The sequence below is a fragment of the Herpailurus yagouaroundi genome, unplaced genomic scaffold (assembly GCF_014898765.1).
Source record: "Herpailurus yagouaroundi ecotype Mexico unplaced genomic scaffold, PumYag 159, whole genome shotgun sequence".
In the NCBI taxonomy this organism is placed as follows: Eukaryota; Metazoa; Chordata; class Mammalia; order Carnivora; family Felidae; genus Herpailurus; species Herpailurus yagouaroundi.
In genome coordinates this window covers 17,030,986-17,043,760 of record NW_024412400.1, presented here as the reverse complement: position 1 = coordinate 17,043,760, position 12,775 = coordinate 17,030,986, and the positions used below count along the sequence as shown (strand labels likewise).

The following is a 12,775-nucleotide window of genomic DNA, read 5'->3' as shown; positions in this document are numbered from 1 at the left end:
GTTTAGCTATGCTGAGAAGGTCTAACCTTGACTTTGTCGGCGAAAGAGCTACAGGACCACATCCAGAAGAACTCCACAAGGGAGAACGGACTCTACGATTATGTTCTGTTTCTCCTGTTTTCCCGAGAGTCTTTTCTGAAACCCATAGCTTTTATTTAGTGCAGGAAGCACCGTTTATCTCCCAGGCTGAGAACAGCCTTTCTGAAAACTTAAAGCAGAGAGAAGCGAACCAGGTTGTCAAAAAGCAATGAAAAATCGTTAGTCGAAGGTGCCAGGAGCCAAAAACTGTTATAGCGTATCTGCCAGGGAGAAAATAAAGCCTGGAAAATTATTCTCCATCAGCATATTCCACCTCAGAAAAACCATTAGCTTCAAACTAGGCGATACATACGGGACCCTAAGCACAGTCGGCGAGCCACTGCCCTCTCAATAATAACGATGTGTTTTGTCGGAGCCGAACGGGCTCTTAATGATGATCTGTTTTATGTGGAGGGAAGTGTAAGTGTCGTAGGCCACATCAGAGCCATCAGTCCTCAACTGTGAGGTTTCCTGTAGGAGGTGTCATAGTTGTTTTAACACCAGTGGTCACCACCTTACAGAGGAGCTCTGCAGTGATGGGGTGACTGTTGAGTCAGGCAAGGTGGCTTGGTTTCTTTGGGGTCTTTTGACTCTTGTAACTAATTGTTGGAATTGAAGACGTACCATTTTAAAGTTCTCATGGATAAGAGGGCTAAAGGGGGCCGTCACATATCGGTTAAATAATGAATACATTCCTTTGAAGCAAACCTAGATCCTTGAGGGGCCTATATTTTGTTATCTAGCAGTTAATAGACGGTCCCCACCTACTGGAGGAGAGAATCTGTGTAATCCCTTTTACCTCTAAACTGTCTAGGCACGAACGTGGATGTATGCTGGGACCCCTCTACCACGATCAAAGCTGAGGTTCTGTTTGTGATCAGCTGTAGTCTTTTAGCCATACCACTTTTTTTTTGAATAAGCATGATTAAAAGCATGGACTCCAAAGGCCAACTGCGAGGAGTCAAGTTTCTACCAACCATTTGCTCGCTCTGTGGCCTTGAGGGACATTACGGAACAGAACTCCCTGTGGTTCAATTTCCTCATCTGTGAAATGGCGATAAGGTTACACCTACCTCTTCAGGATTAATGAGGAAGAAATGAGTTAATCCATGTAAAGCCCTTAAAACCATGCCTGACCCATAGGGAGTACTCCATAAATGTTAGCTCTTAGAGTACTATTTTATTGCAGGTCTAATATGGTGCACTGTTTATTAAGGAAACCTCAAAGATAAGCTGTTATTGTTTCTGTGTGTAGAATCAGCCACATAAAATGGTATTTTTCTCACTCCACTTTAGCTATCTTTCCATCCCTCTACTTACCACCGCAATATTACCTTCCTACCTCCCTGTAAGCCCCTACCCACCGCCCAGAAGACTGTCTGATGTGTAATACGTAGTTAAGGACTCCGCTAATGTCTGTGAGATGCAAGCAGTCCAATAAGACATGCTTCCAGTTTGTATCAAACTGTTGTCTCTAGTGTAGAGAACACGGAGAGAAGAAGGAACTTCGGTCCGTGAGTAGTTACCTGTCCCCGTGGTCCCGGATACAATCATGTCTTCATGTCACCTTGTAATCCATGCTTGACTCTAAAACTGAAGTCCTCCCGGGAAAGCCAACAGTCCACATGCTGTTTCTGAGTAGTAGATGTTTGTTTGTTTTATTTGGAAGCAGGCTTCTGCTGATCGATGTGCAAAAGTACGCCTACCTGTACAATTCTGCATCACCTTGACCGCTGTGAAGAGCCAGGAAACTGCACTATTTCTTTTTCTTTGGCATTAATGGACACTGGAATTTTTCTTCCTGGGTCTGCCTGTCTCTGATGATATCAGGCTGTCCCAAGGACTGTTTGGCTCATTGCATCCATTTGGGTTTCTTGGGGGAAGAAATTCCAACATAAATATTGAAGACGTGCCCATCTGAACTTTGTTTCCTTCTGGAGGAAATTAGAGCTATCAAGGTGTCCTTAGGTAGGCATTGGTCCTGTTTCTAAGCCCACATGGTCCCCAGAGCCTACCCAAGACACTGTGCTTATAAAACGTGGGCTTGGTGGGACTTGGATGGGCTCATTTCGCAATAGTGAAAAATGCCTTGTTTTTCTTCTGTGTTATCTTCTCTCACTCCATTATGTTTGGTCCCCCCCCCCCCCCCCCGCCCGTGTTGTTGGAGAAATACTGAGTAAGTGATTAATAACCGTCTTGGTCTTTTGCTCTCACCGGCTTATAGAGAAATAAGGACCTACAGATGTTTGGACAAATAGTACATTGTGTTAATGCCAGATTCCGCTCAGACATGCCCCACGCAATTGAGCTTTTCAGCACTGAAAGAACAGGTGCTCCTGGACTTTGTCTAATCGTCCCTTCTTTGCTTTTCTTGTTAGACTAAATACCAGCCATTCTGAAAAGAGGACTGGACAAAAAGGTGTTCAGAGCTGTGTGTATTGCTTTTGTCTTCCCCGAGGCAGACAGCGGGAGAAATGCGCAGATAAGCATATGAGGAGGTCATATAAACAGTCCTAACGGAATAGAAGCATTCTTATGTGTGAGGCATGGCGCTGTGTAGGTGAGATATTTCTTTATTTAAATTGCTTTTTATTTTTACTTAAAGTACACTAGCAGGAAATGGGGTTTCTTCAGCAGATAAAAATTACCAGCCAGAGTTAATTAAGTCATCTTTTATACTATGTAGTTTCATTTAAAATAGGTGATTAATGATAACCTAAAATCTCTGGGCTGGTTTCTATAAAAGGTTAGCTGGGATTTTCAAGGAAAAGGAAGGAGACCCTTCCAAATTGAGTCATGTTCCCCGGGTGAGAAAATTCAAACACGATTAGAGTTACCCATGAGGAAAAATCGTTAAAATTCAAAATCCAAATTTTAGAGCACCCTTAAGTCACCTAACCCAACATGCCCATTTTACAGACGGGGAGCACGAGGCCCAGAAGGTTCAGTCACATGCCAAGGTCAAATGACTCATCCGCAGCCGAACAATAGTCAGAAACCATTTGTTTATCTGAGAGCCTTATCTTTTCCCCACATTGCTGCCTAGCACCTCTTCCTAGTCACGGTCTTTTTTTTTTTTAATTCAAAAATATTTGTTAAGCACATACTAGACAGAGGCGCCAAAGTGTGGCAGTTTTAGATGGGCGAGGAGAACGTGAGAGTTCATCACGTCAGCCATCAAAGTAATGTTTTTCATCTGCACCGTAGAGACAGCTGCAAAGCATTTGATCTTAACAATGACAATTAAAATGAGCCTTATTTGAAGTTGCAAAATCACCACACTGCATTAGCGCAAGGCACCAGCATGCATGCACGAGGGCACTTTGCAGATGGCGTGCAGAGACTTAGTTTATGTAGGCACTTTAGGGAACAGATGGAACCCATGGCATCCCATGGTAAATGGGGATTTATAGCACTACAGTCACAAGCCAGAGTGGCTCTCTTCTTTCTACCTGAGGGAGCAGCTGAAGTGATGTGATGCCTCTGGCCTGTGAATCGCTAGCACAGGAGTCCCTGAAGAAAATGTCACCCCCAACGCTAGCACTGTCTTCATCCTGCACCCGTGCAGTGCATCATTAGTGGGGGGTTGATGTCAACGAAGATCCATTTTATTTAAACTGTGTAAAGGGAAAATGGACATCACCCAGAAGGCTAGAAGATGAAGAGATAAACGCACGTTAGTCTAAATGTTCATTATTGTCATAAACGCAACCTGGTTTTTGTTTTCCCTCAACTTCTAAGTTTGGTAGGTATGGTACCTACCCCCTCATTCATCTACCCCTAAATGTTTTAAGCACTTGAGATTAGAGAATTGAAGGAAAAGTACATAAAGAGGCAAGTTTGGAATATTTTTTTAATGTTTATTTATTTTTGAGAGACGCAGAGCGTGAGCGGGGGAGGAGCAGAGAGAGAGGGAGACACAGAATCCGAAATAGGCTCCAGGCTCCGAGCTGTCAGCACAGACCCTGACACGGGGCTCAAACTCACAAACCGTGAGATCACGACCTAAGCTGATGTTGGACGCTTAACTGACGGAGCCACCCAGGCGCCTTTAAAAAAAAAAAAAGCCAACTTTAAAAAAACGTAGCAAGACAAAACTGAGCTTCATGAAGACTCTGCTAATGGGTAACATCAGGGTCTTTTAGTCTGTAAAATACCGAGAAGAATGTGCATCTCAGTTCCTCGTCAAGTAGAATTTCAGCATCTCATAAAGAAGCTATCAGAGAAGATAGCCGCTTTGGAAAAAAAACAAAACCAAACAAATCCAACACACACACACACACACACACACACACACACACATGCACACAATATCAAACAAAAGGGATCAATGAGGTGAATGCCAAAACTGTTACCATGAACGTAGAATATCCTCTGTATGACGGCATCTTCCCTAATTATTTAAGATCACTTGTGAAATTGATTTTATGTAAACACAACAACACTCAGCAACAGCCAGCTCCTTGGAGGCAACGTAAGTTGTTGGGGATTTATTGACCTGTCGTTCACATGTGTTACTTTACTACCACTTAATGGCCTGTTTAGATAGCTTTGGTGTATACAAACTCCCCACCATCAGCTCTGAGCACCGCGCATTGACAGGTAGCTGCCGCAGAGATAAAATGAGGGAGCCTCTGCTGCAGCACACGGAAGCACGGGAACTTTCCTTCTTTTCTACTCAGATGCAGCATTTTTCTCAGTAACTGGAATAAGGTGGACAGTGTACCTTTCTACTTTCTGCTGCGTCTCGAACGTGGAAAGCGCAGAAAAAGGCTAAACTCAGACCTAGCTTCAGGTTCTGCTTTTAACTCCTACGAGTGATGCGATTGTGAATTATGCCATAGCACAGCTCCGGGCCGATCAATTATATGCCGGGGAAAAATTCAGTACGTGCCCGGTGCCTGAATGTCTTGGGGAAATTTAAGGACAAAATGAGTGCAGTGTGCTATGCAAATGCATAATCAAACACAGATTCTCTCTCTCTCCTCTCCCTCTCTCTCTCTCTCTCAATTTAAAGCTGTTAGCAAGATAGCTTTGGAAATACAAAAAGGTATTCTCTGCCCTGGGGGTGACTTAAGAGACGAGAGAGTAAGGCACAGTCACTACTTGCAAAGAGCTTCCAGTCTAATAGAGGAGATTCCACACTTCATGGATCCTAACACAGCTTTTGTTTAACATTTTGTAACTTCTCCCCAGTTGAGATAAATCTGGTAACTGACGATGTCTCATGGTTGAGTAAGCAGGCTTTTTCTTTCTCAGCGACACATGAAATAACGAGGCCTCTTTCTGATACTCAACATTGTCTTAGATTCAATGAAACACAGAAATATGGCCTCACAGATCACTCTCCCCCCAGGACCGAGGGAGCCGGGGGAAGAGGGAGAGGCATCCCCAGAGGACAGCTTCTGAAAGACTTCGCAGGAAAAGTCACCCTGTACGGTACGGAGCTCGATAGGAGTTAGTTCTGAGGGAGAGACAATAAGTGTTGTGAGCATTTCATTTTCAAATTTAAGAGCTTCCTACTACCTCAAAGGAGAAACGTGTAGAAACGAACCAGACGACTGATTTCAGGAGGTAACGTAACAGGTGAATGCTGCCCTCCTCCCCACCTGCCATCCGTTGCCCCATTTCATGGAACAGCCACCTTCTAGAGAGGCTCCGGCGTGATGAGATGCTCCCGTGCAGGACGCGGGCCCTCAGACTGGAGCTGACATCATCCACACTCTTCCCCACCCTGTACCCCTTGTGTGAACCCAGCTCTTAATCTAAAACAGAACGTTCAGAGTCTTGGGCTCAGTGGCTGGCCTCTGAAGCGACCCCAACTCGATCCCAGGGCAGAGCAAACAGCCGTATTGCAGGTTTCATTTTCCGCAGGCCTTTCCTCTCAGGAATGCAGCGATGTGGCCATTTCCCTGACCTGGCCCTTGTCATAATGAATCCTTCCTTCCCATTGAGTTATTTCCCCTTCTTTCCTCTCGGAGATTTATCCCACATGCCAACCTTTAGTGAAACTTCTTTTGCTCGGGAAAAAATAAACAAGCAACCAGAACTTGAGTGGCCAGAGTTGGGACAAAACCAAATGGCATTTCCTGTATTTTGAAAGATTGCAAAATATTCTAAAGACGAAGAATAATGTTGATATAGCTTAAATGCCCAATTATAATAACTGGAGTTCAAAATCCAATTAATGGCACCCTAATTTCCCCTCCTTGTTTCCTGTATTCTCTCGTCTTAACCGGTTTCTACTCCTTATATTTCTGTTTTCTCAGGGTGACATCTGCCCAGAGTTTAAGTTTTCTATCATGCATACTTGGTTTTGAGGATTTTTTTTTTTCTCCTGTAGCGTCCTTATTTCCCACGTTTTATCTCCCTCGACCTTTCCATCTGGTTATTTTTACCCTTCTTCCTATTGCCTTATTATTTTCTCTTTCCTGTTTACTATTTCTCTTCCTTCACTCAGGTTTCCATTCTTCTATTTGTTGCATCCTTCTCCACCCTGTGTAAAATAATTACTAAGTCGAAGCTACTCTTCGAGATGTCAAGGTGTAGCCGATAAGAAACTGTGCTCTGTTACAGTTATAGGTATTCAAAATAAACTTGACCAAGGCTACCGGCCAACAGTATGGAGGGTGTCAGCATTGCATTTAGGGGAGGCTCCCGGTAGTGCTCTCTTAAAGGAACATTGTCCTCTCTCTGCCCTGGGGTGAGGACAAAGATGGGGAAAACGGGGGTGGGAGGGAGAGGCAGCGTCGTGCAGTGGTTCTAGCCTCTGGTGCCAGGACGCCCGCGTTCAAACCCCAGCCCTACTTTTCGCTTTGGCTGCGTTACCTCAGAAAAGTTACTTCTCTGGCCACATTGGCCAAATAGAGATGACGGTATAATAGTTCTCTTATACACCTTTTGCGAGAATTAAATGAGTTCATGTATTTAAGCACGTAGAACCGTGCCTGTAACACAGTAAACCTACATAAGTATTAACTGTTAATCATTATTCGCCTAAATTACTTGAGTTGCTATCGGGCATAAGAAAACACACACTTTGGGAAATACGCTTTCTCTTGAATGTGTCCACGCGGGATCAAGTTTGAAAAGTCTTAAAAGTCGTGATTCTCAAAGTGTAGTCTTGGGGCCAGCAGCAATGGCATCTAGGAACCCATTAAAAATGCAAATTCTCGGGGCGCCTGGGGGGCGTAGTCAGTTAAGTGTCTGACTTTGGCTCATGTCATGATCTCATGGTTTGTGAGTTTGAGCCCCGCATCAGGCTCTGTGCTGACGACTTGAGTCCAGAGCCTGCTTCAGATTCTGTGTCCACCTCTCTCTCTGCCCCTCCCCCACCCACATTCTGTCTCTCTCAAAAGAAAATAAACATTAAAACAAATTTTTACACAAATTCTCTAGCCCTACCTCGGACCCACCCCCGGCCACCTAAATCAGCAACTTTGAGTGGGGCCAGGCAATTCAAGCTTTAAGTGAGTCTGATCATGCTAAAGTTTGAGGACCACAGCCCTGTGGTGAATATCCTCTCTATTCTAAAGGAACATTCAAAACCCAGAGTATAGCTGTATCCGCCCCACCACCACCCCCACCACCCCCACCACCCCCACCACCCCCACCAGCAACATGGCGGACCTTTCAGTGGTCCATGATCATGCTTGTTGGAGCAACTCGAAGACAAGCAAGTTAAGTAGGCACAAAGTAACTCTATTCGACGGAGGAATATTAGCAGCATCTCTTCCTTTCGCACACAGTAGTGAACTGCTAATTTCTTTGGATCCAAAAAGTAGGATCCCAAATCACAAAGTGGATGAAGACAAAGAAGGTCTTTCATTCTCATGGAACAGGTAAGCAAGACTCGATGGTCCATTCCTAGACTTAAAGATTAGGACTTTTCACCTCTAAAAATAATCAGTTTACCTGGCAATAAATATGCAATGACCCCTGATGTTTCTAAGTTGTTCATTTTGAGGTATGTTTGGGACATTTTGAAGTTGGTAATATTTAGGACAACTCACCAGGTTCTCCTTCAGGAGCCTCTTGGTTGAAGTTGCCCTTTCCAGGTACGTGGACTACATAGCCTCATCCATAGGTGTGACATGTGGCAATGCCTGTGTCCTGATGAGCCCTGGGTGATCCACAAGGACCTGTGAAGTTTTCTGTTGAATACGAGGGAAGGTCACATCCATCTTTCTTAATTGACTCAAGATGACAGATGACATCTGCTGACATCCTCAAAGAGACAGTAGCCCACAGGAGACATCCCAGAAATCCTCATAGAAGAATCAGAGTGAGAGTATCTAGGGCCAGAAGGCCCCGTGTCCACCCTACAGTCTTAGAGCCACAATTCCAGAAGGCATGCTACCAGTGCAGCATTGTGCAAGTATAACTTCTAGTGTTTGGTTAGGGTGTTCTACCTTTATATTTACTTAACCAGCCAGATTCGTTGGGTTATCTCCATTTTATCGATCCAGAAACTGAGGCTCAGAGAGGCTATGAGGACAAGGCACAAAACTGGTCATGGAACCGAAGTGAGAACCCATGTCCTCGGAATCCCATTCCAGGGCATTTTCCACTTCATCATGTGACATCTCTCTTCCAGCCTACAACACAGGGTGGCCTGTAGGTCATCAGCATAAAAAGAGCATGGATCCTCGATGGGCAGGCCTCTTTCTAAATCTTGGAAATGAACAGGTGGCTTCCTTACTAGATTTGGCAAGCCCCTGTGTTGACAGCTTCTGCTATCTGCCAATAATTTTCCCGGACGTTAACTTAACAGAACGAGGGGGCTTGCAGTGCTAAAGGGGATGGCCACCATTAGTATATCACAGGGCTTTCCAATAGAATGTTTGTAGTATAGACAGCTCTGTATCTATGCTATCCAATATAGTAGCTCCTAGATGAGTAACTAAATATTTAAGTGAATTTAATATAAATTTAAGTAGCCATAATGTAGGTAGTGGCTACCATATTAGACCACTCATGCCTATGAGATCATTTTTTTTTTAACGTTTATTTATTTATTTTTTTTTTTAATTTTTTTTTTTTTCAACATTTATTTATTTTTGGGCCAGAGAGAGACAGAGCATGAACGGGGGAGGGGCAGAGAGAGAGGGAGACACAGAATCGGAAACAGGCTCCAGGCTCCGAGCCATCAGCCCAGAGCCTGACGCGGGGCTCGAACTCACGGACCGTGAGATCGTGACCTGGCTGAAGCCGGACGCTTAACCGACTGTGCCACCCAGGCGCCCCAACGTTTATTTATTTTTGAGACAGAGAGAGACAGAGCATGAACAGGGGAGGGGCAGAGAGAGAGAGTAGACACAGAATCTGAAACAGGCTCCAGGCTCTGAGCTGTCAGCACGGAGCCCGACGCGGGGCTCGAACTCACAGACCGTGAGATCATGACCTGAGCCGAAGTCAGATGCTCACCGACTGAGCCACCCAGGCGCCCCTATGAGATCATTTTTTAGTCGGGTGCTGAATGGGTTCTTCCTGAAGGAAGTAAGAAATTAAAATATTTTAACCTCTACCCCCTCAACCACTCAAAATCACTTACCCCCAAATATTCACATGTCTATTTAGACATGTGCCCCCAGCAGAGCCCCATTATAGCATGACAGTTACTAAATTGTCTGGTTGTTATCTGCAAAGTCAGTACAGTGGTTTTCTCTCTCTCTCTCTCTGTCTCTCTCTCTCTCTCTTTGAGCAAGCTTTGTTTACTGTCATTTCCTATTAACCAACAGAGTGGGGTAAGAGCCAGTGTATAGACTAACAATGAAAGAGCTGTCCTCTGCATTGGACAGAGGCCTTGTGTTAAGAATTATAAACTGGACTCTGAACTCCTGCCTTTCAAAGCGAAAGGAAAAGATGTTGATGGTCGTACATAGTTGTTTGATGACAGAGCGTTAGAAATTAGGGTCGGGACCGGTGTCTCAGCTCTCTCTCTTTTCCCTTCGAAGCCTCAGAACCCGGCTGCCTAATCACACCCACACCCACACACAAGACTGGCTCCCCTTTCTCTGCGGTGAGGCTGGCATTCCTCTTCACCTGAGACTGTTCCTTTCTCTGCGAGACTGTTCTGTTCTCTGTGCGGAGTTGCAGTGGCAGGAGGTGGGCTGACGTGTGGTACATTCAGCAGCAGTGAATCGCGGTTTATCTCAGCAGTCTGCGTACTTTCCGTTCCCCAGGAAGTCCAGCCTTCTTTCTGCTTGCAAGGGTAGAAGAATGGCTAGCCAGACTCTGCTCATTCGGAAAGCTTACAGGGATTAAGAAATAGCTTGTTTTCCCAATTAAGTGCACTCCTTTCCTGCGTCAACATGCTGATGGTAAGAAATTGGGGGGGGGGGGGGGGGGCACTGGCTCCAAATCGTTACATGCTGCATAGCATCTGCAGTCTGGCCCTAATGCATCATCAACTGTTACCTGTGAGTCGTATGTTGGGTTGTACCCATGGCCCTAACAGGTACTTGCAGACAGAATGACACATACACCCTCCGCTCCATGCTTGTCCCCAATTTATCTTGCTAGCCTGTGGCTTGCCATGTGTTCCATAAACGTGACACTCTAGTCACACACATCCGTTGGTTATTTCTGAGTTGTGCCTTCGCTGTTCTTCCAGGGGACCCAGACTATTGCCTTTGTCTCAGCTCTTTTTCCTGACTTCTCCACTTGCCAAAGGTTTGAAAAAAGAGAACAGAGCTCCCGACATTCGCCCACTTGTTCAAGTCACGTTTACGGAACACCTGTCCTGTCAGTCACCGAGCAAGACACAGACAATGAGAAGACGACGGACTAGATTTCTGTGTCCAAATCAGGCTTTGTCACCTTCTAGCTGGATAGCTGTAGACATTCGACTTAAAAGAGCCCATGTGGAAAGTCAGGAGAATACTCCTCCCTCTCGACGAAGGGGAATAAGATCACGGCCTCCACTTAGTTGAATGGCTGGCATGTAGTACGTGCTGAGAGTCCCTTCCATCCCTTTAAAGTTCTGCTTAAATCCCACCCGTTCCGAGGCCACTTCCTGAGCTTACCTAGTTGGAAATCATCTCTCCCTCTCCATCATGCCCATAGCATATTGGCTGAACTAAAGGAGCATATATTTCTTTCTGTTTTGTGCCAACGGTGTATCTGAACTTTAACCCCCTCAAGGAGATTTCAAGTCCTTAGAGGAGATGATTGAGGTGCCTGTCCTCTATAACCCATTGATTGCTTACGTTAAATTCAACGTACAATTTCTCACTGCTCTCTGTGTGCCAAGCACCGTGTGAGATGGGGCCTACAGAAACAGGTATATAACCACATTTTCTGTGTGCACAAAAGTTATAGCGTAACCAGGGAGACAATAATGAGCATTATTGTTTTGTTTGCTTAGCACCTGTTCCTTCTTGTGGAAATTATATCATCCTTCCTTCGAAAAGTCATTCCTCTAGTAATTGGAATCATCGGTCCCTTATCTTCACCCCTTTCTGTATCCATGCCCTTTGCCCTTTGCCTGCTTTGGTCCTTCCCACTAGTGGTACAGTACTCTTTGACTTTATGCTCAGGGACGTAACTTGCTTTACCCAGTAGAATGGTGTAGATTTCAATGTGCCACTTCTGAGTCTGGTCCTTAAGATGCGTCATGGCCTTCCACTTCCTCTCTTGCACCTCTGCGACCGCCATAAGGAGAGCTTCGCGTTCAGCCTGGTCACTAGAATAAGGCATATTTATAGAATATGCCTGAGTTTAACCCACCAAAGAACTTTTCAGCCAGATCTGCCACTTAAAGCGGAGCTCCCTGGTCTGTATCAGTCAACCTCTGGCCAACCTGCAAATGCATAAAAAATAAATACTTATTATATTTTACCATTGAGATTTTGTAGCCGTTGGTTTCCCAGCAGTAGGTGATCCACATACTGGTTCTCACTCTTCTCTTCTGTCCTCTTCCATGTTCTCTCTACCCAAGAGCTTGAAATGCCTCAATGGGATGGCCATCTTCTTATCTTCTCCTGAACAAGAGCCATAGTCCCCACTCTAGGGCAAGCATGTGACCCACGAAGGAGCAATCAGAGTTCTTCTGTGAGACCTTTAATGTTCGAACTGAGGAAAATGTAAGCCTAGGCCTACCTGGTAGACACAATTCCACTTTTCTGGTGAGAGCTAGCACATCATTCACAGACGAAAAGGGAGAGAGCCTGAGATAGATGGAGGCAGGAAGCAGAAACAGACTGACATACCAAGGGCAGGTCCTTAAGGCAGCATCTGGGGATCTGGGAGGGTTCCCAGTTTCGGCTTTCCTCAAACTTGTTGGCCAGCATTTCCCTCAATTTTGTGAGCTAACCTAGTATCCAAGAAGCTTCCTTCTTAGCTCAAGCTGATTTGAGTCAAGTTTCTATTCTTTACAATCTTGAAAAAAAACAGAGACTTGGGGCGCCTGGGTGGCTCAGTCAGCTAAGGGTCCTACTTCTGCTCAGCTCATGATCTCACGGTCCATGAGTTCAAGCCCAGTGTCAGGCTCTATGCTGACAGCTGGAGCCTGCATCGGATTCTGTCTCTCTCTCTCTCTCTCTCTCTGTCTCTCTCTCTCTTTCTCTCTTTTTGCTTGCTCTCTCTCACTCAAAAATAAACATGGAAGGAAGGAAGGAAGGAAGGAAGGAAGGAAGGAAGGAAGGAAAAAAGAAAGAAAGAAAGAAAGAAAGAAAGAAAGAAAGAAAGAAAGAAA

The 12,775-nt window shown here is 45.1% G+C and overlaps 1 protein-coding gene and 1 long non-coding RNA gene across 9 annotated transcripts in view; one reads left to right on the top strand and one right to left on the bottom strand.

Annotated features, from left to right (window-relative positions):
- The window catches only part of RARB (retinoic acid receptor beta), a 771,689-nt gene that overhangs the window by 549,292 nt on the left and 209,622 nt on the right, over positions 1 to 12,775 (top strand). The window lies entirely within an intron of this gene.
- Positions 9,447 to 12,775, bottom strand: part of LOC121033583 (uncharacterized) — a 5,361-nt gene continuing 2,032 nt past the window's right edge. Inside the window, exons 3-5 of one of the 3 annotated variants that reach the window (XR_005792007.1) lie at positions 11,637 to 11,881; positions 10,123 to 10,330; positions 9,447 to 9,567 (exon numbers count right to left, since the gene is read on the bottom strand). This is a non-coding gene — a long non-coding RNA (uncharacterized LOC121033583). The remainder of the gene's footprint in view (positions 9,568 to 10,122; positions 10,331 to 11,636; positions 11,882 to 12,775) is intronic. The other 2 variants (XR_005792009.1, XR_005792008.1) reach the window with 2 other exon arrangements.